We start from the raw sequence: 25,416 nt of genomic DNA, 5'->3' as shown, positions 1-25,416 counted from the left end.
AAAGTGACTGTGAATAATGCTTCATTTCTTCTTCGCTAGCCTTACTTGCATTCATTCACCTTTGTAGCTCTTTGGCTTTTCGTCCTTTGTCTTACAAATATACTCACATCAATGCAGTTGAGAAACAGTGATAAAACCATTAATGGAGCAAGGGGACAGGAGAGGATATCAATAGAGAATCCTTCAAGACAAATAACATGATTTCACTCGTATGTGAAAAAATAAGAAACAAAACAAATGAACCAAGGATGAAAAAAGGGTAAGACAAACCAAGAAGCAGACTCTTAACTCCAGAGAACTAGTGGTTGCAGGTGTGAGGGGGGATGGGTGCAATAAGTGAGAGTTACATAAAGAGGACACTTACCACTACAAGCACTAATACTGTATAGAATTGTTGAGTCACTATATTGTACACCTGAAACTAATATAACACTCTGTTCACTATACTAGAATTAAAATTAAAAAACTTGGGGCACCTAGGTGGCTCAATTGGTTGGGTGTCTGCCTTCAGTTTAGGTCATGATCCCAGAGTCCTGGGATTGAACCCCACATCAGGCTCCCGGCTCAGCGGTGAGCCTGCTTCTCTCTCTCTCTCTCTCTCTCTGACCACCCCCCCACTGGTGCTCACTCATGCTCTCTCAAATAAAATATTTTTTAAAATAAAATAAAATTTAAAAACTTCATAGAATTTAAAAATAAGTTTAATTTTTAATTAAAAAAGTGAACCTTTCAAGTTTACTCAAGGAGAAATGTTGAAAAAGCTGTTTAATAATGGGCTGTATTTTCTGAAGCAAACAAAATTCTCCTAGCAGGTGAAATATTCTCATAAAAAGTTAGTTTTCTAGAATATAAAATTTTGGCAACAGAGCCTGACTCACTTATTCCATCTAATTTGTTCAAATAAGTAAAAAATGAAAAGAATCCATTTATTCTGGTATGTTTGTTTTTAAATTAAAATGTGTTTGTTCACTTATCCTGCTGTCACATAGCATATTTCTAGCATCTTGACTCAACTCTGAGATCTCCCATTACTTTTTTCCTCAGATATATTTGATATGTGTCCTCTAGACAGGAACTAATGGTTGTGCTATGTGGATTGAATGTTAGGGAAGAATTTTTATTAACAAAAGATGAAAAAAATCAGAATTTTTAAGTTGAAAAACTCCCAAGTAAGGTCTTGATTTTTTTAAAAAAAGAATGTGTTTAACTTTTAATATTTCCATCAAATGAAACCACTATATAAATTCCAGCAAAGAATGGCATGCTCACACCTCTTTTTGTTTTGGAGGAAAAATAATGGTCATTTACTGCAGTCTTTTTTTTTTTTCTTTAAGCAAGTGCATTTAGATAAATAGAAAGACCCATAAGAAGCAGTGAATCTGTTGTGCTTTCAGAACAATGAGGTTTATTTTCTTCTCTGCTTGGAATACACTCAGAGGAGATGGAACATCAGGTAGGTTTGAATAAGGGGAATGGAGTAATGAGCTTTGACCTGCATTCCCAGCCACGACATGAATGAATGAGAGGAAACAGCTGCAGCCTACGTTCCTTCTCTCAATAAAGTGATGCAGGGATTCTGTGTGACCTGGCATTCACAGTGTCTCGATGGTCAGGCAGGCTTCTTTGTTTCTCATGCATTTTCTATGCTGGGAATGTTTCCCTAGCTTTTCAGCGTCCTCCCAGACCTGTCAGTCCACTTGAGAAGTGGAGCGACCATGGTCGCCTGAAGTGCTCCCACCAGAACAGGGCACCCCCGCCCCCACACCGGCCTTTCCTTTCACACTGGAAATAAGGATAGTATCTACAGCAAAATGACTGAAGGGGCTCAGAGACACACTGGACGTTGAAGGAAGACCCGTGAAAGATGCACTAGCAAACGGAGCTGGAAACAAACTTGCAAGAGCTAGATATCTATAGGACGTGAGTTCTTCTCATTGAAAACTCGGTTCCTGTGTGCCCACATTTGCAAAAAGAGAAAGAAGCGACAATTTTAGCATGACTGGACTGTAGCAGTATTCCTACCAGTCACCTGTCCCTGTCATAGCCAGAAGATTCACATTACTCCAGATGAAGGACTATGACTAATATCCATCCTATTGAAGGTCTGACCACTAGATCAGATGCATAATTTCAGACTTTTATCATAGGAACTTTTATCATAAGGCCTTTCTGTTGACTTGAGGACTTAGATTAACAAAGCAACCAAGAAGACTGAGGATTTATCTATTTCTGCCGTGAGAATCTACACACTGAAGATGGGATACAGGGTTTCCACAGTGTCATTCAGTTACTCAGATGGCAACTGATGAGTTTCAGAGAGTGACAGGCTATTGCTGCCACTTCTTTCAAAGTGCAAATTTCGAATCACTCTGCATGCAAGAGAGAATGGTCTAGGACCCTCCTGAGTATCTGCAGATACTCTAAAATTAATTTTTTTTAGGGCAGCCCGGGCGGCTCAGCAGTTTAGCACTGCCTTCAGCCCAGGGCCTGATCCTGGGGACCAGGGATTGAGTCCCATGTCCAGTTCCCTGCGTGGAGCTTGCTTCTCCCTCAGCCTGTGTCTCTGCCTCTCTCTCTCTGTGTGTCTCATGAATGGATAAATAAAATCTTAAAAAAAAAAAAAAAAAAACTTAAAAAAAAATAAAATTAATTTTTTAAAAAAGAAGAAGATTTAAGCAAGAAACAACTTAAATAATTAAGTCGTGTTACCTTTAATCGTACTATCTGAATAACTTCTGATGTCCTGTCAATGAATGGGAAAACATCCACACACTGGCAGCTATGAAGACAGCATTCTACACTCAAACTCATAAATAACAAATATTTTCTGCCGTGATTCAGCTTCAAGATAATTTGGCACAAGTACTGGTACAGAGTGATTATTCTACTTTGGGTCACATTTATTCTCCTTTTACATAATATCTGGATTCCATCCCTCAGAGTCCTTTGGTGGTTTTCTTTAAGCAGTTTCCAAACAGTTTAAATGAACCATCCTCTCCAAGAGAGAAAAGCTTAATCCTTCTCTAATTATATGACCTAATCATGAACTATAAAAGTAAATGATGTTAATTAGTACGAGAGACAGGGAATAAAAGGGGCAGAAGAAAAGTCTTTTTTTTTTTTTTTAATCCTTTCATCCTCCTTTAGTCACTTTCCTGTGAATAGTTTGTTGCTCAAAAAGAATTTTCACTGTGATTTCTCACTTCTCTAAATAGCGAGTGTAATCCAGGCTGGACCATTCCCATTCTCTCTGTTGTTATTTTGTTTGTTTGTTTTAAAATAAGTTAAACATTCTCAATAACACTAAGACAGTTTCTCTGTGTAGATAGTTTCTCTATTTACAAAGAGAAACTATGTAGTCATTGCAACATAATTTAGCTCTGGAAGGCCACCATGAAAGAGTACATTCATTTTTTTACTAGTGCATGACAAATTATCCCAAATATTAACAACTCAACACAATAAAAATGTATTACTGCAGATGCTTTCTGAGGGTTAGAATGGAAGTAGCATCTCCGAAAGGTTCTGGCTTGGGACTCCTAGGAGGTTAGAGTCAGGGCTTAGAACAGGGTTTCAGGCATTTCAAAGCCCCACTAAGACTGAAAACCCAAGGCAGCTATTACATGGCTGTTGGGGGAAGGCCTCAGCTCCTCACCACCTGGACTTCTCCACAGGACTGTTTGATTGTCCTCCCAATGTGAAAGCTAATTTCCTCTAGAGTGAGAGTGTGGGAGTGGACAACGCATTTATATGACCTATTTTTGAAAGTCACATACCATCGTTACTGCAATATTTACTGTGTCAGACAGAAGCAGTTCATGTAACCCAACCCATACTCGGTGGTGGGGGTGAAGAGAGGTGGACTTTTAGTTTCAACTTGATGAATGTGTGCACATACTCTTAAAACCACCACAGAAGAGAATCCTATCTATGTGAAGGACAGATATCTCAGCAATCTCATATACAATATCTGGAATTTCCACCCAGAAAGAATCACTCCTCAAAAAAAGTAGGTAAATTATTCAGCCATAAAGAAGGAAATCCTGCCATATGAAACAAGATGGATGAATCTTGAAGACATGATGCTGAATGAAATAAGCCAGTTGCGAATAGTAGAATAGTCAAATTCTCAGAAGCAGAAAGTAGCATGGTAATTGCCAGGAATTGGGGGCAGGGGAAAAATGTAGAAATGCTGTTCAAAGAGTATAAAGTTTCACTTATAAAAGATGGGTAAGTTCTAGAGATCCACTGTACAACATTGTGCTTACAGTTAGCAATACTGTACTGTACACTTAAAATTTTGTCAAGAAAGTAGATCTTACATTATATATTCTTACCACAATATAAAACATTAATTAATTAGTTAATTGAAAAAGAAAAAGTGAATGATTCACAAGAAGTTACTCTAGGTGGTTTCCCTACAGTTAAACGTAGCTACAGATAACTTGTTACATATGCTAGCATTTCCATATGATTAAGTTTTTGAACATTTTTAATTAAAATTATTAACTTGAACTACCATTTGTAAATTTAGATTTTTCTTATGAAAATTCCATTGTACATTTTTACAAGACAAATGTATTAATTTCCTATTGTAGCTACAATGAATTACCACAAATATAATGGCTTAAAACCAACCATGATCATCTATTATTTTATAGTCCTGGAAGTCAAAACTATGAAGTAAGTCCATCGGGCTATGTTCCTTCTGGAGGCTCTAGGAGATTATCTATTTTCTTGTCTTTTCTGGCTTCTGGAAAGAGCACACATATGTTACTTGGCCTGCAACCCCTTCCTCCATCATCAAAGCATCTTCTCTCTTCTCTGACCTCCTATGTCTCTATTATAAAAATGCTGTAATCACATCAGACCCACCCAGGCAATCCAAGATATCACTATCTCAAAATCTTTAATTTAATCACACCCGCAAATTTCCTTTTCCTCTGCAAGGTAACATATTCACAGATTCCAAGGATCAGTGCATGAACAACTTTGAAGGGAAGCATTACTCTGTGTACCATGACAATTTTAGGAAGATGTCAGAATTCAAATAAATTGTGGGAATACCCCTGATAGATTTAGCTAACACCATGTGAAAAAGATTTAAATTAATTCAACCTACCTGTTAACACATACCTAGTAACCACAATGATTGACCTATGTGCAGGGAACACATGTGGCCTTCTTTTCAAAAATCAAGCCCTGTGAGATAAATCATATTTGCCTTTAATACCTGTTTATCATTAACATCTTAGATAAACTAGAATTAAATCCTGAAATTTGTGTGGGTAAGACTCTTGAGATATCAGTTTCTTTCACTAATAGTTCTAATTCCATGATCTTATCTTAACTACCTCACAAATGATGAAGAAATCCACAAAGCCTTGAGAAATGTTTATTGGGAAATACATCATTTGCCTAAGAGATTTTCAACAATTTCTTCTGAGACTAGAAAACATCATTCCATACACTATGAAACATGGAACTTATAGAATGTGATAGAACCTAGGGAATGTTGGGACGCCTGGGTGGCTCAGTGCTTGAGCATCTGCCTTCAGCTCAAGGCGTGATCCCAGGATCCAGATGGAATCCCACATTGGGCCCCCTCCGGAGAGCCTGCTTCTCCCTCTGCCTGTTTCTCTGCCCCTCTCTGTATGTCCATGAATAAATAAATAAATCCTTAAAAAAAAAAAAAAAGAAAAAAAGAAACTTGGGAATGGGAAAATAATACAGTTCTTTTCCACCCTACGTGCCTACCCTACCTATGCTATATGTGAAGATTGTAAGGATCAGAGTGATTAATATGCCCTTAACTTCTTAGTAAAGTTAGTAAGTGACAGAGCTTGGCCTACAGGCCAGGTCTTCAGACCTTCCCCCACCTCATATATTTTTACTTTATCACATACTCATCACATGCCCACATTTATTCCTTGTTTAAAAAAATAATAAAGTAATATAATCTATGCATGGCATGAGGCACTGGTAGGAATGACTGCCATGTAATGAGAACTTAACATGTGCTGGCTGCTATAACAGACACCTTTAAATCTATTATGTGTCTGTATTTTATCTCAGTGAGGTAGGAAGCATTACTCCTGCTTCTAAAAGATAAAAAGAAAGAAAAAATAAATAAATAAATAAATAAAATATAAAAAGAGATAACCAGGTAAATAAACCTGACCAAAGTAAGAATGCTAGGAAATGGCCTGGGTCTCTCCTTTAAACAACAAAGCTCACAAATAAATTCTCGCTACATTTCTGAGGAAAGAATAAAGAAATGTACAAGCTGAACAGGCAATTTCAAAATGTGTGTGGCATATGGGAAGAGATTTCTACCAATTTCATGCATTAAAAATTACAAAACCACACAGTTAATAATTTTCTTTGTTCATTCAACAAACATTCATTGAGTATTAATTATATACCAAGTGATGTCTACCTAAGATGTGAAAAAGGATAAATTAGGTGCTGCTCCTATTTAATAAGTAAATCATAAGGTTTCAGTAGTAAAGTATAGTATTTTCAAGAACAGAAAGTTTCAGAGGAAAGATCTCTCAGTAAGGTAACATTTGAGAAGCAATCTGAATGATGAAAAGGCTTTGGACAAGAGTGTCACAGCTTGTGGGAAAGGCACAGTAAAGATCAAGATACAGGCAAACTTTGACCTACTTATGGCAACGGGAAATCCAATGTGAACTGAAGCCAAGTGGACGAAGGAAAATAGAAGGATTTAAGGCCAGAGCTTGACCCTGTGTAGTCTTGCAGTCAGTGAAAATACTTGGACTTTCACCCTGAATCTGATGGGAAGCACTGATAAGGAAACTAAAATGAATAGATTTATTTCCATCTATTTTAAACAAATTGAAATCTGCTATATGAAGAACAGATTGTGAGCAGGCAAATATGAAGTAGGGTGACCAGTTAGGCAGCTTTTGCAGGAGTCCAGGCAAGACATCACAGTGCCTAGAGGGTAAGCTGATAATGGTGGAGGTGTGAAAGTGGCTTATTTCAGAATACTGTTTAAAGATAGAGCCAAGGATCACCAAAGTGACCAAAAAAAAAAAAAAAAAAAAAGTGCCAGAGTGATTTTTCATTCCCTACTCTCCTTTTAGGGGCTTTTTATTTTGAAATTTTTCCCTATTGTTTTTTGTAAATAAGTAATTTAAAACAAAAAATTTAAGGAGTGCCTGGCTGGCTTGACTGGTGAATCACACAACTTGATACAGGGGCTATAAGTTTGAATCCCACACTGAGGGTACAGATTACTTAAAAATAAAATCTTTAAAAATTAAATAAATAAAAATAGAAATTTAAAAAATATATAAGTAATATCAATCTCCCTCTTGTACCAAATATCCTTACATTGTCTTATACCTTAGTATAGCATAAAAATACTTTCTAGTTTTGCATATAGCACAGATGCACCTGGGCTATTACTCAATTAAACTAAAAACGACAATTTCTTTTTTCCTTTATAAAAAGAATTTACTCAAGATCAAGTATTATTTAAAACAACACCCATAATGCATAGTAGACACCACTGTGTTAAGGCAAAAACTATGGTTACTTTCCACAGACAGTTGACCTTTGAGTCCCGCCAGGTTTAGGAACTCTGCATCCCTTCCTCCATACAATCAAAAATCTGCACGTAACTTTTAACCCTCCAAAAACTTAACTTCTAATAGCCTGCAGTCTGATAACATACACTGTCAACTAACACGTATTTTGCATGTTATATGTATCATATATGGTATTTTTGTAATAAAGTAAGCTAGAACAAAAAAGAATGTTATCAAGAAAATCATAAGGAAGAGGAAGTACATTTGCAGTCCTGCACTGTAAAAAAGTCCCCATATAAGTGGACCTACACAGTTCAAACCAGTGTTGTTTAAGGGTCAACTTTACTAAAGTAGTGAAAAATATAATTTTTTTCATGGTCTTTGAGTTTGGGTTCTTTATCATTTCAGAAGATATGTATATATAATAATAGTGTAATTTGTGGGATCCCTGGGTGGCGCAGCGGTTTGGCACCTGCCTTTGGCCCAGGGCGCAATCCTGGAGACCCGGGATCAAATCCCACATCGGGCTCCCGGTGCATGGAGCCTGCTTCTCCCTCTGCCTATGTCTCTGCCTCTCTCTCTCTCTGTGACTATCATAAATAAATAAAAATTTTAAAAAAATAGTGTAATTTGTAAGTAAAATAATGGTCAGAATACATTGGTCTAAAAAACACATTGCTTCTAAAGCATTATTTTCTCTTTGCATTTCCTCTCCAGAATGGAACTCATATACCTACTTACTGACTATTGTCAGATATGGTTTTATTCACTAAAGGGATATGTTTCCCATATCCTGAAAAACAATATGAAATGATTTATATCATGGAACATCTGTTTTCTTGAACAAAGAATAGTAATTTTTTTCTTGTTAATTATTTCAGCATCCCTCAGAAATGGATATTTATGACCATCTTTATTTTTCATCCTCATAAATTAGGGTTCATAGATGGCTTGGCTATAATAAAAACAAAGACATAAGTGATTTCCAGTTTTCTTTCTTACTAATACAAAAATCAAACACTATATCCTCTACCTGTACATTGTTCTCAGAGGACCAGACAAAATCTTTGGCTGCCCACAAATAACTCACAAATTCCTTTGAAATGAACAGAAGGCCCAGGGATGAGTGGATAAAGATTTTGGAAGGAATTATGATTCTTTTTTTTTTTTTTTTTAGATTTTTTAATTTTTATTTATTTAAGAGAGAGAGCAAGAGAAAGCACAATAGGAAGAGCAGAGGGAGGGGAAGAGAGCATCTCAAGCAGACTCTATGCTGAGTGTGGAGCCCAATGCAGGGCTTTTTCCCAGGACCCAGAGATTATGAACCTGAGCAGCAACCAAAAGTCAGATAGATGCCTAACCCACTGTGTCACCCAGGTACTACAGAATTATGATTTTTAATGTACTTTCAGAGGCACACTGAATTTATTTTTTACCAGATAAATATAAATTCCATAGACTCTCATGAGAGATCTGCATTTGTTTTTTAGATATAAAACTATCTGTATTTGTGTTTTTCACATTTACTCATGTCACTCAAGAACCTAATTTACTTGTAGCTACAAGCTTGATTTACTAGAAATAATTCACAAACCTTATTTTTCTTATTTGTTGCAACTGCAGCTTTGTGGCCTACTATTTCCTACTGACTTAGATAATGTCTACTTTTATATGATATCTCTTGGAAAAGGAGCTGACTATTCTTGTTTCTTATATTTACTTGTTCCGATAAAGAACAACACAGTTTGGAACAGAATTTAAAGATACAGTTTGAGGCAGATAAAAAGGGAGTCCTTCTTTCGCTTCCATGGTTGTTATCAAAGCTAACTTATTTTGGTAGTTGACCAAATTAACTGTACTGCAGCACATATGTGTGTTTACAAGTATGCAGAAGAAAGGAGAAAAAAAAAATCATTTATTTCTTCAGACTGGCTTGTAGGCAATTCTATCTCCAAATTCACTCAGGAATCGGGAAGCAGAAAAGACTTTTTCATAGACAAGAAGAGGTGAAAGGGAGGTATATCTTACAGAAATGAAACAAGATATTCCCTGAATTTGATTCCAAAGGCCACATAGAAATCTGCAATGTGTAGGCTGTTGTATAGTTTCATGTAACAGGAACATAACAATGGCTTAAGCAAATAAAGGTTTATGTTTCCATATAATAGGAGATTCTAAAGTAGGCATTTTAGAACTGATGCAGCAACTCAATGATCTCATCAAGATGCCAGACTCCCTCTTCTCTCCTGCTGTGTCTTTTTTTTTTTTTTTTTTTTTTATGATAGTCACAGAGAGAGACAGAGACAGAGACAGAGACACAGGCAGAGGGAGAAGCAGGCTCCATGCATCGGGAGCCCGATGTGGGATTTGATCCCGGGTCTCCAGGATCGAGCCCTGGGCCAAAGGCAGGCGCCAAACCCCTGCGCCACTCAGGGATGCCCTGCTGTGTCATTTTTAATATGTACCTTTCATTCTCAAATAGGTGGCCTCACCTCCTCTGAACACTGCATTTTGGTTTGGACATAAAGATGTATAAAAGGCACAATAGTCAAATAGCAAAAATGAAAAAGTCCATCATTTGACTTCCAATTATATTCTACTGGGCACAACTGTGTGTTGTGGCCTGGATGCAGGCTGGAATACTAACTTAGATTGGGCAAGTTATGCCCACTCTCCAAAAAAAGATTTGGTAGTAAGGAAAGTTAAGTTTGCAAGATAAAATACAGAACATCTGGAAGAAGCAAAACTTTGGAGACAATAAGAAGCAGTTCTGGCTGCAGGGGAAGAAGGGTATGCCAAGAGGCAGAGCCCATAGGATCTTTAGGGCAGTGAAAATACACTATTTGACATGATGGAGAGAGGTCTACATACTTTTCTCCAAATCCATAGAATCTGCAGCACCAAAAGTGAATACCAGGTAAACCCTAACTTTAGGGGATTATGATGTACCAGTGTAGGTTCATCCTTGGTAATTAATTGGTCGTCCTAGTGAGTGCTCTTGAGAATGAGGGAGCCAGTGCGTGCATGGGGATAGAAGGTATATGGGAAATCTCTGTACCTTCCTCTCAATTTTATTGTAAACCTGTTCCAAACAAACAAACAAACAAATAAAGTCCTTTGATTTTTAAAAAATATATACTTAAGGAAAAAAAAAAGAAGATATCCAGCTAAATTTGAATAAATTTTAATATAAAAGAAGCGCCATGCAAAATGTGGGACATACTTGGACTAAAAATGTATTAGCTGTTTACCTGAAACTCAAATTTAACAGGCACACCATTGTTTTATTTGCTAAATCTGGTAAATCTAAGAAAACTAACTACTGGACAGGCAGCTGCCATAGAATCCATGAAGAATTTCTCCATGGCCATTCTCCATAAAGTGTTGATTAATTCTCTCTTCAGGGAATCTACCTTGAGTATCTAACTTCAGAGATTAAACAGACTGTTTTATAATTGCCAACCCTGATGGTTAAATTTATGTCAACTTGGCAAAACCACATTACCTAGAAATTTGGTTGTTGTAAAGGTATTTTTTAGATGAGATTGATATTTAATTCAGTAGACTTTGAATAAAGTGGAATTACTTTCCATAATGTGGCTGGGCCTCATCCAGTTAGTTGTGCGCTTTATTTTGAGATCCCCAAAGAAGAGAAAATTCAGTCTCAACTCTGACTTTATTTTATTTTTCTTTAAGATTTTATTTATTTATCTATGAGAGACAGAGAGAGGCAGAGACACAGGCAGAGGGAGAAGCAGGCTCCTCACAGGGAGCCCGTTGTGGGACTCCCGGATCACGCCCTGAACCTCAGGCAGATGCTCAACCACTGAACCACCCAGGCATCCCTCAAATGTCTTTAGACTCAAGCTAAATTTCAATTATTCCCTAGGTCTCCAACCTGCAGCCTATCTGCGGATGTTGAACTTGCCAGCCTCTATGATCAAGCTCCTTAAAATAAATAAATAAATCTCTCAATAGTAAAGGAGAGCAGAATTTGCTCCCCCAAATCCTGTCTCTTTGCGATAATCATCGCAGCAATGTCCACAATAGCCAAACTGTGGAAGGAGCCTCGGTGTCCATCGAAAGATGAATGGATAAAGAAGGTGTGGTTTATGTATACAATGGAATATTACTCAGCCATTAGAAACGACAAATACCCACCATTGCTTCAAAGTGGATGGAACTGGAGGGTCTTATGCTGAGTGAAGTAAGTCAATCGGAGAAGGACAAACAGTGTATATTCTCATTCATTTGGGGAATATAAATAATAGTGAAAGGGAATATAGGGGAAGGGAGAAGAAATGTGTGGGAAATATCAGAAAGGGAGACAGAACATAAAGACTCCTAACTCTGGGAAACGAACTAGGGGTGGTAGAAGGGGGGGGGGGGGGGCGGTGAGTGGGTGATGGGCACTGAGGGGGACACTTGACGGGATGAGCACTGGGTGTTATTCTGTATGTTGGTAAATTGAACACCAATAAAAATTATTTTATTAAAAAAAATGGAACTTACTATTTTTTAAGACACTGCAGACACAGGAGAAGCTCTGAAAACCAAGTGAGAGTTACCCTTCTGTAAGGGACATTTACATTTATAAGGGAAATCTCCATCTGTAAGGGCATCTCCCAGTGGTAGAAGGAGGAGGAAGAGGACTAAATCCCTAGAAACTCTTATCACTGAAAAAGGCAAACAAATTAACTTTGCCTTTCCTTGATTACTGTGCTTTTCCTGGTGACCTCCCATAACTGACTCCCTGCCCCTAACTATCTTTAGCTGGAATGATATTTAAGGTGGTGACTTGGACCATTTCAGGGAAGTTACTGAGTTTTCCTGGGTATCTCCCATGCATACAGAAGGTATACATGTGATTAAACTTGTTTGTTTTTCTCCTGCTAATCTCTCTTTTCTTACAATGGGGGGGAGGGGGGGAAGAGAAGGAGTTCTCAGCCGAGAACCTAGAAGGGTAGAGGGACAATTCTTTTTCCTCCCTCACAATAAATAGACAGGGGAGACAGATTCCCCTTTGCTCTGTTTCTCTGGTGAACCCTGACTGATACACCAACCAAGTCAAAAAGTTGAAGAAAATACTTGAGTAAATAAGTTTAAGAGTATAAGTAGGCCTATAAACCAACTTGAAAGTATACAGCTGGATTCCTGTACCCTTTTGATGTTAAAATGAGGTTAAAAATGAGCTACTAACCAGTTTTTTCGCCACTGAATTCAGCCTTTTCTTCAAAATCTCCCTTGCAGTGGCAACTGCAGGTGCATTTAGAAGTATATTTGTCTTCAATCTACACTTGCTTTATAATCTAATCTTAGTAGGTCCTTCAGAATTCTTGACTTTGTATAATTATACATATTTTAATAACTGTTATGCTTCATCCAAAATGAGGTCTATCAACTTCTTTGCCCAATAGTCTACTTGTGAGTGTCAAAATATTTCAGAGGAGTTCAGTGAAGTTGAGTAAAATCAGAAGCTAAAGTGTTCTGGCACTTTAAAAAAGTCTATATCAACACAATCATGTGTGTATACTTTCTAATGACTTTGCTAGGCTTTGTACTTAAAGAAAATATCTTTTTCCATAAAACACAAATTTCTAACACTAGTAATGTGTTGATATCCTCTTACCAGAGAATGTGTCTGCAGTGACAGCTTTATCAATATTTTTAAGAGACTTGCTGGGTGTGGTTGCAGAACCTGTCATCCTTTGATTAAGGAAAAAAAACATGTTCTAAGGGAGGGCAAAAAAAAAAAAAAAGTACATAAAAAAATAAAAAATAAATCTTTTCTTCACTTTATTTTTTTATTTAAAAAACAAATCTCTGTAAATCCAAATACATTAGATCATGTCTCTTAAAGTTCATAACAGAAAATCCAGAATTACTAATATTTTAGATCAAATTTGTAGTCAGGATAAAATGAGTTACACATAAGAGAAAAGAAAAAATAAAATAGAAAAATACGAAGATAATAGTCAAATGCAACTAGTGTCCGTAGGTTGAAAGCTTAGTGAAAGCAGTGTCTAAATTTTTTGTTGTTGTTGTTGTGTTTTTCTCAAGTCATCCATACTCTGTTTACTTACAGGAAACACAGTCTACCTTACCTCATAGTGTTTTCCTCCCAGTGTATGAGCACTGTCTCCTCCCCCATGCCTGACTCCTGTTCACATTATAGAAATAACCTAGAATGAATGTTTTTGTAAAGGTAATGGGATACCCTTAAGTGGAAACTCAGGCTATCCAAGTTAACCCAAGTTGTGGATCATGAGACCTGTGAACAGTTCTCCCAAATTGCTCACCCTTAGCTCCATGCTCATACCAGCAGGCCCTATTTTCTTTACAGGATTGGAGTAGACAGCTACCCTTTAAAGGGTGAGAAGAGAGAGGAGGGTGACAAACGAGTAAATCTCAAAGGATGAATTTTTCCCCAGCAGGGGATAAACACATGGGGGTAGGACTGAATCCTATTTTCCTACCTTTCTGCCAGCAGTGCCAATGTGGGGACTTTGTGCTGTTTTCCTAGCCTTTCTGATCTTACTGGGAGGGATGAGAGTCTTCCTTACCCTCACCAGACTTTCCAAAGCAAAACCTAAATTCTTACTGTCTACTCCAGCCCAGTCTTATGATGCTTCCTATTCTTCACTGTCTGCAAAGGAGTTAAAACACACACACACACACACACACACACACACACACACACACACCCTGCAGTCAACGGGTGACATTGGGTAGAAAGGAACTATACTTGAAAACATACACATGGGATTAATATCCTAGATCTGTCAGTTAGAAGCTGTGCAATTTTTGTGTTGTGCCTTAGATTTAAGAAGAAAAAAAAAATGCTTGGTAAGAATGAGTAGGTTTCATCTGAACCTGTTTACTCATCTGTAAATTGTGATAAAAATTTCTAATTTCAGGATTGAGGAGAGAGTGGTTGGGAGTGGGAGGGAAGAACTACTTGGAATTGAAATGTTGTGTGTAAAGTGGCAGCATAGCTCCTGCACCTTGTTTCAGTGAGTACATGATTTCTTTCCCCTTTCCCTGAGTGGTTTTTGCATAAGGGCTGGGAATTCAGCCTTCCCAATGGTCTGTGGATGCCATGATTGGTAACTCAAGATTCCCACCTTCATGGATTGTACATTCTAGGAACAGCGGGGGTTATATGAAGGAGTAACAGAAATAACATATGGTAAACTGAGTTTTACATGTGTTAGTTGTTTTTTAAATTAAAGTGTTCCTTCAAAAATATAACTTCAGACTTGTACATTGATCATATTTCAGTCCTCTTCACTTTTGGCAATTTCTTGCAAAGATTGATACAACATTGCTGAGAGACTATAAGGATGCAGAAATCTAAATATAGAAAGCACCAATTACTTTTTTATGCAACAAAATGCTAATCCTTGCACTTTTCATTGTTTGGTTTCACTAATTTAGTCTTCAGACTACAATCCTAGTACACTGGCAAGTCTTTTGGAAATGAACAACAACAAAAAATAATCTAAAGGAAGACATCTATTTTTAGCATCTCACTAAGCCATTTCTTGCTTAGCTGTAGTTATTCCAAAATTGGTCTCGGTTTTATTTGAACTGTTCTAGGAGGAGAAAAAATAAATAAATTTGTAAAGTGGATTTTTAAATACACCCCACCAAATTTAATTGATTTTTAACGCAACTATAAGTAGAACAGGCCATGTCATACATTTATCATCACCGTTTGCAAAACAATCAGTCCAGTCCATTCCCAGCCTCAATCTTCTATTGACCCTGCTCAGGGTCCGGACACCCAAAGAGGGCAAGACAGGCTTCCTCCCGCCCCCTCTGCCTGTTGGCTGGGCCGCCCATTGTCTGGCTAATGGAATACTGGAACCCAGCCAGAGCTGTAGCCTGTGTGTGTGTGTGTGTGTGTGTGTGTGTGTGTGTGTGTGGTTGAGTTTGGTTTTGTTTTTAATGATCACACACATTCTGGCCTAAAGTGCAGACAGAACTGTACCGAGAAGAGAAAACCCAGAAAAGTGAGAGTTCAGGATGAAGTTGTCTAATGTTCTAAGAAAGTTTAGGTAAACTATTAAAATCGAAAAGTGTGGCAAAGGAAGAAAGGAAAAATAAAGGGAACCAAGCCTGTCAAATCTTACAGGGAGAAGTTCTCAGAAACATAACCAAGAAACATCCAACCTTATGCAGGATACAAATTAAAAAATTAAAAAATACATCGGGCTGCTTTCCTCCCAGAAACTAGAGAGCAAAGAAGAGGGTTTCCTTAGAGTAAGTGTATAAGATTTTAGTAGCTGGCTGTTGTGCAAGCATAAAATCTGAAAATAAAAAAGATATATAATTTTGCTGACAATTATATTTCTAAACTTTTTAGAGTCATTCTTAAAATTGTGTGTGTGTAAAATTGAATCACATCAAAGAATTCACGTAGATGGAAAGTCACAGAGGCTGCCTTCCAAAGATGATGTGAGCAAGAAGAGGGGCAGTGCGCAGACCTTCTTGTTTTTTAGTAAACTACAATAAAAGAGCTCAGAAAGGCGTAAGGCTGGCTGTCAGGAAATGAGCTTAAGCAAAGGAAATGGGAGATGTCTGGTTCAGGGGATTTGAGGAAGGCTTTTTCCCAATGGGTGCTTTTGTTTTCCTTTTTTATGCTAAGACGGGATACATGATTTGTCTTTCACATATACACAAAAGAAATACCAAGGTAGTAAGATAACAGCTCTGAGGTATAAGCCCCAAGTTTTCTCTGTAACAGAAGGCTGTTCACTTGCAGCCTAGTGATTTGGGCTGAAACACATGCAGGAAGTGGAGAGTATTACTAATAACAGGTTGAGCGCTGATATTTTGTACCCAATGACACAACTGAAGATGGGGCAACTATAATGTCTGGCCTAGGATTTTGGAACCAAGACTTTGAGAGGTCACATTGAGTCATCTACCAGTGAGTAGGGGAAGGGTTAAAGTGTACACAGGGAGAGACCGGAGGGCCCTGATTAGGCTTTGAGGGTATTTAAGGTATGGAGATGATGAAACAAAACAAAGAGATCAGGAAAATTTAGACCACCCTGTCCCAATTACTAGGGTTAAAATGTTTTTCTAATAATCACATTATGAACACAGAAAATAAAAATAACCACAAAACAGAGCAAGTCTCAGGGGAAAAATTCACTAATAAAGATTAACTAGACTGAGCAATACATATCTATAGATCACAGATGTCACAGAAACAAAAACTTACAACATATGAGTATATTATGTCCAGTTCCAGGCCACTGACCCAACCACAGGCAAGTTTCCTGGTAAAGTTTTAATAAAAGGCCAGAGATTTAAAAAGCCCTCACTGGCAACCCGGTCAGGACCCCCTCTCACTCCTGAGCTTTTCCTTGATCCTTGCTTAATAAAATTCTATCATTTTGCTCACTCTCCTTTGTCTGTGAGATTCGTTCTTCAATTCTGTGAGACATGAACCTCACTCTCTTGCTTCAACATCACTCATCATCAGGGAAATGCAAATCAAAATTACAATAAGATATCACCTCACACGGGTCAGAATGTCTAAAATAAAAAAACACAAGATACAACAAGTTTGGCAAGGGTGTGGAGAAAAAGAAACCCTCTTGCCCTGTTGGTAGAAATGCAAATTGCTGCAGCCATTGTGGAAAACAGTATGGAAATTCTTTAAAAATAGAACTACCCTATGATCCAGGAATTGCACTAGTGCATTTTTACTCCAAAATTACAAAAGCACTAATTCAAAGGGATATGCTCACCCCTATGTTTATTGTAGCATTATTTACAATAGGCAAGATATAGAAGCAGCCCAAGTGTCCATCAATAGATGAATAAAGAAGAAATGATATACATAAATATATATGTATTATAATAGAATATTATTCAGTCATAAAAAAGAATGAAATCTTGCCATTTGTAACAACATGGATAGAACTAAAGAGAATAATGCTGAGCAAAATAAGTCAGTTGAAGAAAGACAAACACCATATGATCTCACTCATATGCAGAATTTAAGAAACAAAACAAATAAGCAAAGTGGAAAAAAAAGAGAGAGACCAGCCAAGAAACAGATTCTTAACCATAGAGAACAAACCGATGATTGCCAGAGAGGAGGTAGGTGGGGGATGAGGATTAAAGAGTACACTTATCATGATGGAAAAAAATTAAATTAAATAAATAAAATAAAAACAAAAATAAAAGACCGTGTGGCCCTAGAAAGAGCAAAAAGGAGTCGGTTCCTGATAAATGTCCCAATGGAATAAGGCCAGCTAGCTATATGTTCTGCACATTTCTTTGATGAGAGTTCCCAAAATGCTTACGAGAAAATTCTTAAGGCAAGTTGAGTGGGTAGATGTAACCTAGTAATTTATCATCAAGACATATATAGGACTTAGCATGAAACAAAGGATGCTCAGACAGAAGCCTTTTGGTTTGGAGAAACTAATGGGCAAAGATGGGAATGCAATATCACTTTCCCAGAGTTCAAGGACTGCCCTGATCCAAACTGAGGAACATCTAATTTCCAAGACTGAGACCTAACCATGCTCCTTATAAGAAACAGATTTTGGGGGATCCCTGGGTGGCACAGCGGTTTGGCGCCTGCCTTTGGCCCAGGGCGCAATCCTGGAGACCCGGGATCGAATCCCACATCGGGCTCCCGGTGCATGGAGCCTGCTTCTCCCTCTGCCTGTGTCTCTGCCTCTCTCTCTCTCTCTCTCTCTCTGTGACTATCATAAATAAATAAAAATTTATTAAAAAAAAAAAGAAACAGATTTTGCCAACCCCTCATAGTCCCCATTAGAATAGCATTTGTTCCAGAACTGCTCTCCCTAGAAAGGACTCCATCCAAAACTGAACTCATGAACACATTAATGCTTGTTCTGCCCATACCCATCTTCTCCTTTCTCTTCACTCTATGCCACCCCACCTCACATTAAAACTTACACATCAATAAGCTGATCTCAGTTTATTGGTAGAAAACAACAACAACAATCAACTAAAACATCCTGCTTAAGTTAAACAGGGGTGAGAAGTATTAACTCTTTCAGGGAAATCACAGAATTTCAAGTCACTTAAAGAACAAATTTGTATTAATGGATTTCTGTGGATATATTTTTGGGTAAGGCCTGCCCTCATTTAGTACACCTTGTACAAAAGCTGACATTTTATTATGAACAAAACCAGCTCTAAGGAGACATAGCCCTTAATGGAGAGTATTTTGATAATTCAATATCTGCAAGGAAGATCACCTCCCAGAGGTGGAGGCAGGTGTTAGTGGAGAAAGGTGACCAAGGAAGAGCCTCCGGATGCTTCCTGGTGGTGAGGTGGAGGGTGAGAGCTGCATCAGATGTGGAAAATGATGGAAGGGAAGGACCATTTATGAAATCAGCCCACTGGCTACAGTGCCACCTTGCTCTGGGTGATGAGGATAAGCAACGAGGGACCCTGGAAAATGAACAGACTACAGTCAGAAAGGTCTGGGTTTGAACAGCAGATCTCACAACTTACTGGACAGGGGAATCTGGCCACAGTGCTTAACCATTCTGATATGTAGTTTCTTCATTTAAAAAAAGACACGATTACGGAATTAGAGATAATACAACTCATGGCATATATTAGATACTCAAGAGGTACATCCTAGGAGAAGAGCTATTATCCAAGGGACAGTGTGAAACGGTCAATACTAGAGTTGTAAGTATCAAGATTCATGACAGTACAGAAACAGAGGAGACCTAAGGCTCACATTTTCTTTCCTTATATTATCTTGTATCTAGCAGCTGGTTTGCCATCCTACCAGAATTACATTCCTCACTAAGCCTTACTTTTGACCTTATCTACAGCAGCACCTCATTTTTTTAAAGTGTAGATAGAAATGTGCTATTTATAGCTACCACCCTGGGCTATAAATCTTGGAGGCAATGTGGGTGCTGGCTTGGTTGCTCAGAGTCCTCATGAGTGACTAATTAAAAGGGTAAGTTCTATTGAGTTATTCTCCCATTTATTTCAGCTGTGTGGGACAGTGAGAAGATTAAAAAAAAAAATGTGGAACAAGCAACAAAATGATGAAAGTTGCAGTTATGGGCAAATCTCATGACCTGTTACAAGTCTGGAGGAAGAAAAGGCTAAAGATTCTCTTTGCTATTAAAGAACAATTAAAAAAAAAAGAAAAAGAACAGTAAATAAAGCATAAAACAAGCTAAGGGTCCTGATACTTTTAATACAGTGGACCTCAGATTTCCATTAGCTTACAGGACCAATCAATTCTGCATTTATAAACTAGTGTATTGAAGACTAGAAAAAGTTAGACCATAATCAAAATACATTTTCTGAAATATTGAGTTCTATCCAAATAAAGCCTAATATCCCCTTTTGAGAGCAAAAATATGTCTGAAAGAAGTTTTGTCATCTTACATAGAATAATAATACACTTTACATGATGAATCAAGAACACTCAATTTTGTTGAATGAATAATTTATTTATTGAACATCAAAAATGTGTAATGCCTGGGAACTTATTTTCTAGGAAAATTCTGCAGATGTGGACATTTCTATGAGAAATCTCAAGATGTTTAGTACATTGTTCATTTGTTCTTAATATTCAGAAAAATCTAATAATCAAAGTTATTAGATCACTTAGTGGATGCTGAATTACTGTATGTCTTCCACACACTGTGCACTATGCACTGGAGAAGGAGACAGATATGTTCCCCAACATCAAAGTGGAACATGAGGATAATGGCCAAAGAGAGAAATCACAGTTGTGATGATCACTTCAAAAAGTTAAAACTGAATCCAGAAGAAGGAGGCTACCTCAAGAAAGTCAGTTTTCAAAAATTTTTCCCCTGAAACCAGATAGAAAAAAAAAAAAAAAAAACTAATTGAAAATCAGGATTCTCTAAACAGTGGAAGCCTGAGGGATTTGAGGAGGGTGAGCTTTAGGACCGTATGCCAGACAAGAAGGAACTGTTAGTGTGCAAGGTTGCTTACAAAAGGGGGGGTCATACATTTAAGTAATGAAAGAAATTCTGAATTTCTAGGGGGCAAAAATCAACAGGGTGAGCAGAAGATGGCACTGGGACTTTTAACTAAGACTAGATAGGTCATAGAGAGTCATGCAAAGGTTAATTTTCTAAGATGTCACAAAGCCATTGAAGAGTTTTTAGTAGAAGTATGACTTGATTTGATTTGCACTTTAAAAGATCACTAATGTTGGGTGGCTGGTGGGCTGAAGAGGGTAGTAATGGATCATAGCAACAAATAAAACTGATTGTGAACTTCCCATGTGCCCCTCAAAATACAAAGTACTTTATACACATTACTTTATGTAACCTTCATTAAAACTCTGGGGAAGTTTTCACTTCTTTTCTGTGGAGCCTCTATGTGCATAAAATTAAAAATAAAAATTGATGCCTTGTTTTCTATGAATCCGGTTTTTTGCCAACTTAATTCATATGCCTCTGAGATTCAACCTAAGAGAGTAGAGAAGTTTCTCTTCCCCTTCATATCTGAAATAACCCAACAGTATATATGGAGAAAGGGTAGACAAAATGATAGGGAAATATAGATGAGAATTACGTCAGGAAACTCAACATAGGAGACCATAGTTTCAAAGGAGAAAGTTAGCAATAGTATCAAATGCTGACAAGATGTCAGCACTTCTAAGGGCCAATTCTATTCCAACCCCTGAGAATCCTAAGAACATAGCATACCCACAGTTATGGGGGAGATCTAACCACATATACTTATTATGCCAGGCACTAATTATTTTATGCTTTATATACTTTATTCCACTTACAATTTATATGAATTCCCTATGGCAGTTATTATGAAAATAATTATAGATGAAAAGCAATATACAGAGGTATACTGAGATTAAGCTACATTTTGAGCTTATATTTAATAAATGGTAGATCCATACTTCAAATACAGATCTGTCTGATTCCAGTGGCAATACTCTTTCCACCACAGAGTGTTACATTGAAGGGTAGATAGAGTTATGTTAGGACTGTGTACTAGGTGTTTAGGAAGCATAGAGGGTGAGGAGGCACACTGATAAGAAAGGTAGATGCAGCACCATCAGGGAAGATTACACAAGAGCTGAGCCTTGAATGAGAAAGAATAGACGTATCACACAAGGAGGCGGCACGTATGTGCAGTGAGTGAGGGGAGGAGAGAGAATATCAACTTCAGGGACCTTCTGAACCTCAGGGTTTATGTAAGGAAGACAAGGAAACTGACAGGGAAAGAGCAGAGATAGGACCTTTATCCTGAAGAAAAACCACTTAAATATTGTAAATAGGGGGCCCCCTGAGGAAGATTTGTGTAGGAAATCTGTGTCAAAGGTGTGAAGGACGAATTGGAGAAAGAAGAGAAAAAAATGCAAGCCCTCCAAAGTGAGAGCCTAGTTAGTGGCCTGATGGACAATAGGGAAAAAAAGCATGTGTGAGCAAGATCAGAAAAGCAAGAAATAAAAAGAACTGGATGACTTGGACCAAGGTGGGGAGGCAGGGCAGTGGAGGGGGGATGGTTGTGGAGAGATGACAAAGAAAAGGTATATGGGATGAACACCAGTTGTCTGACTTGGGCAACAGGACAGTTGGCAGGAAATGAATGTAGGAAAGCAGATATGAAGAAAAAAAATGAGTTCAATTTTGGAGTTTGAATTGCCTGTGGAACTTCCAGGAGAACATGTTATGAAGACAGCTGGCTGTCGAGCAACACTTAAAAGGCTGGACCATGGTTGAAATCATGGAGGATGTATGTATACAACAATGATCCCCAAATTCATGTGACCACAGAATTCTTTATCCAAACCTAGTGTCTTTTTTTTTTAAGATTTCATTAATTTATATATTTTTTAAGATATTTATTCGTGGAAGACATAGAGAGAAAGGCAGAGACATAGAGGGAGAAGCAGGCTCCCTCTGGGGAGCCTGATGCAAGACTCGATCTCAGGACCCCAGGATCGCGCCCTGAGCCAAAGGCAGATACTCAACCACTTAGCTACCCAGGTGCCCCTTTATTCATTTATTTGAGAGAGAATGAGAGAGAGAACCAGCAGGGAGAGTGACAGAGGGAGAGGGACAAGTAGACTCCCTGCTGAGCGGTAAGCCCTACTCATGATTCATGGCTCAATCCCAGGATCATGGCCTAAACTGAAGTCAGATACTTAACTAACTGAGCCACCCAGTTCGTCTGAGAAGCTAGAGGTCTGAGAAGAGTTTATAATTTTCTCCTTCTGGGGAAATTTTGAAGCTGTATCAGTGACTGTTTCTCATTTTTTCAACAAGAAGAAAAGATAAAAGGCAGAGCAGGGACCCTATTTGAATCTTCTACATAGTCTATTTTGCTCTACCAATGATTTTTTTTTTTTGTCGGTTTGCCTGAAAAATGGTAGCAATACCATTCATAAAGATAAATGGATTTTATTTAACATAAAATGTATTTTATGACTCATCCTTTTTTCTAATACTCCAGTTTTCATTTGTTTGTGAATATCTTCATTGTCCAATGACTTGTTTCTCTCAGCCTTAGTGTATGATTTGGATTAGATAAAGAAGGAAAAAATGAAGAAATTGCAGTTGTACCATTTTCATATTGTGACATTTCAAGTAATCAAAACAATTTAGCTATCACGTGAAGGATTCTGTCTTCAAATACACAAAAGTCAATTCATTTGTGTGACAATTGTGATCTTTATTCTGCGAAGTAACAAGCTACTAAAACATTGCTTTACTTTCTCTCTGACGGAACCATGTCCCAGAAAAGCAATTTCACATCATTTATTCTTACTGTGACATACGTATTCTTTAAGAAGTTTGGGGAGAAATGTTGCTCAGTTTTTTTAAAGTAATGCTTTTAAGAGGGAATTTCCATAACAATTATCTAATTATTAAATGGAAATAGCTGCATTGCTAGAAAGGAAGGCCCATCCCAGCAAAACTGCCCAGGAGATTTCCGTTTGAAAATTACTCTTGAGAGACTGATGAGGTAAGAAATAAGATGAATAATTCTAGTTCATGAAGAGAGTGTCTCCTTCCCCTTTGGGGGGGTGGGAGGGGGGCTTGAATGCTACTTTCTTTTAGAGAGATAAATCTTAGTGTACAATTCAGCTTTTCCTTCTGTGATATGCTTAGTATGGATCAAAATTGTGGTCAAAGGAAAGTAAATATCGTCCATCAGGTTTCCCTTGAATTGTCAAAATTAAGACTATTTGTTCTTTTTTTTTTTTTTTTTTTTTTTTTTCTGCCACTAGATTTCTTTTCTTCTGGGGAATTCCTATAGTTGTGCATCACCCACCCCCCTCCCCGCCCAATTACTCAGGATCCTATTACAAAGGTTATAATTAAATCAAACAGACTCTGGTTGAATTTAAGGCTACTTAGTCACCACCACTCCTAGTACATCTGATTACTCCCCCAAAGGCCTACTTGGCAAATAGTCTAAACTAGGTATACACATTCAATAAAGAAATAAAATGAAACAAAACTTGCTGGGCTAAACTTGAGAAAGCTTATGTCAAGGTTGAGAAATCATATAATCCAAGTTCTTTGTTAATCAATAAGGAAACAGAAGAAACGATGGAGCACACAAAGAAATCTATTGACTACAATCATTACTGATGAAACCATGATTCTTTCTGATTTTTTACAGGAGTGTTCAAGTCAAGGGGGTTATGAATGTAAAAAGAATTGAAAATCTGGGGAATCCCTGGGTGGCTCAGCGGTTTAGTGCCCCCCTTCGGCCCAGGGTGTAATCATGGAGACCCAGGGTGGAGTCCCACATCAGGCTCCCTGCATGGAGCCTGCTTCTCCCTCTGCCTGTGTCTCTGCCTCTCTCTCTCTCTCTCTCTCTGTCTCTCATGAATAAATAAAATCTTAAAAAAAAAAAAAAGAATTGAAAATATGGTAAGACTGTAAACATTATTAGGATGTCTGTCCATCTCATGCACCACCAACCCCCTTCTTTAAAAACTGCCCTACTCATAACCAGAGCTAAGGCCTGATTATAGCATATGACCTTAGTCCCATGCTGGCTGCAATAGATCAGGACAGACAGCTAACCAGAGCTTAACCAGATGACTTTCTTTCCTAAGCTAGGGCTGGAGTTGGCATTCAGAAGCTTCAGTCCTTCTCTGCAATACTGGGAAGTAATACACAGTGAAAAGCTAGTCTGGGGAGAGAAAAGAGAATGAGAGATGGGGGTGGTGCAAAAACAAGAGACCATGAGATAGCTTGAACAACAGAGTACATAGTAGTTTAAAATAACCAAGATGGACGAGATTAGGAGAGGAATCATTCTGAGAGAAAATTAAAAGTCCTTCTTTGTACACATGACAAACATTGTCATTGTACGTAGGGAGGGAGATGTGGACTAGACATCTGGAACCAGGGGAGATGTTAAGACTGAAGAAATAAACATTAGACTCCTCAGGATAGAGATGGTTTTAATTTTGGATGGGGCTAGGTGAGGTCAGAAAGGCATGGAGAATAGATGGAGGAGAGAGATCAATGTCAAATCCAAGGTCCTCCAGGGGTGCCTGGGTGGCTCAGTTGGGTAAGCATCCAACTCTTGATTTCAGCTCAGGTCATGGTCTCAGGGTCATGAGATCAAGCCCCAGGAGGCAAGTTTAAGATTCTCTCTCTCTCCTCCTCCCTCTAACCTTCTACCCTCTCTCTCAAAACACACACACACACACACACACACACACACACACAAAACACTAGCAAAGCAAGTAGAACAGCAAATTAGACAGAAAATTAGAGAACTACGGTGCCACAGAAGCCAGGAGAACATGTTTCCAGAAAAAAGTGACCAAATCAGCTCATATTTACAAACAAATAAACACTTC

At 37.9% G+C, this 25,416-nt stretch overlaps 1 long non-coding RNA gene across 2 annotated transcripts in view; it reads right to left on the bottom strand.

Moving 5' to 3' along the window:
- Positions 1 to 25,416, bottom strand: part of LOC112674831 (uncharacterized) — a 79,458-nt gene that overhangs the window by 43,239 nt on the left and 10,803 nt on the right. For both annotated transcript variants that reach the window (XR_007402026.1, XR_003145601.3), the window contains exons 2-3: positions 13,189 to 13,265; positions 5,137 to 5,202 (exon numbers count right to left, since the gene is read on the bottom strand). This is a non-coding gene — a long non-coding RNA (uncharacterized LOC112674831). The remainder of the gene's footprint in view (positions 1 to 5,136; positions 5,203 to 13,188; positions 13,266 to 25,416) is intronic.

The sequence above is a fragment of the Canis lupus genome, chromosome 14 (genome assembly GCF_003254725.2).
Source record: "Canis lupus dingo isolate Sandy chromosome 14, ASM325472v2, whole genome shotgun sequence".
Classification (NCBI taxonomy): Eukaryota; Metazoa; Chordata; class Mammalia; order Carnivora; family Canidae; genus Canis; species Canis lupus.
Note: the sequence above shows the minus strand (reverse complement) of the source record. Positions and strands in the feature narration are given on the sequence as shown.